We start from the raw sequence: 793 nt of genomic DNA on the forward strand, positions 1-793 counted from the left end.
TTCTTTGTGCTTCAAATGTGGATTCAGTGAGTGACGCCATAAACTTGTGCAAGTGGCCCGAGAGATCCTTCTTGACGCTCTCAGGCCACGCTCGAGACTCGAGAATCTGTGGAGCAAAGACCTGGCCCATGACCACGAGCAGCGACTGCATGTCCACACCTCGGGTTAAAACTCCATGCTGGGTGGCCGTGTCGATGTTTGACGTTGTTAACTTGGTCTCTGTGCGGATGAAGTAATACAATTTTACGCTTGAAATAAGCGCAGAAGAGTAGGTTGTTGATAATTGAAGCTTGCCATCCTCCAGGAAGCAGAGTAGTCGACAAAGTTGCGGCGTGCTCAGATAGGCTATGGCCCTTTCGTCGTGCTCTGCCTGCCACAAGCTCATTTTGTATCCCGGAAGCTGGATGCGTTCTTGGAGCCATCGTATCATCTGAAGACGGACTTTTAACGACAAGCTTCTATTTAGGAACGCGCCTCATCATAGTCGCACGTAGGCTCCATGATAACAAGTCTTTCAGAGACGAATGCTAGCAGAGGTTCATAACTTCGACCGCTAATCCGTGCAGGTGATATAGCCGCCAGGATATATCAGCAGGATATTCAGGATACAGAGGATAGAGACAGAAGATATGTCTCGTACTCGAGTACGAGTTATCGTCTCTCCCTGACATCCTCTCTATTATTGTGCGCCTGGAGCGCACCCCAGGAAGGCCTTCGGGGGGGGGGGGGGGGGGGGGAATTCCCCAAAAAACCCACCCCTAAAAACCCCCGTACGAAAAAAAAAGGGAATTTT

This window comes from Aureococcus anophagefferens (assembly GCF_000186865.1).
Source record: "Aureococcus anophagefferens unplaced genomic scaffold AURANscaffold_22, whole genome shotgun sequence".
Classification (NCBI taxonomy): Eukaryota; class Pelagophyceae; order Pelagomonadales; family Pelagomonadaceae; genus Aureococcus; species Aureococcus anophagefferens.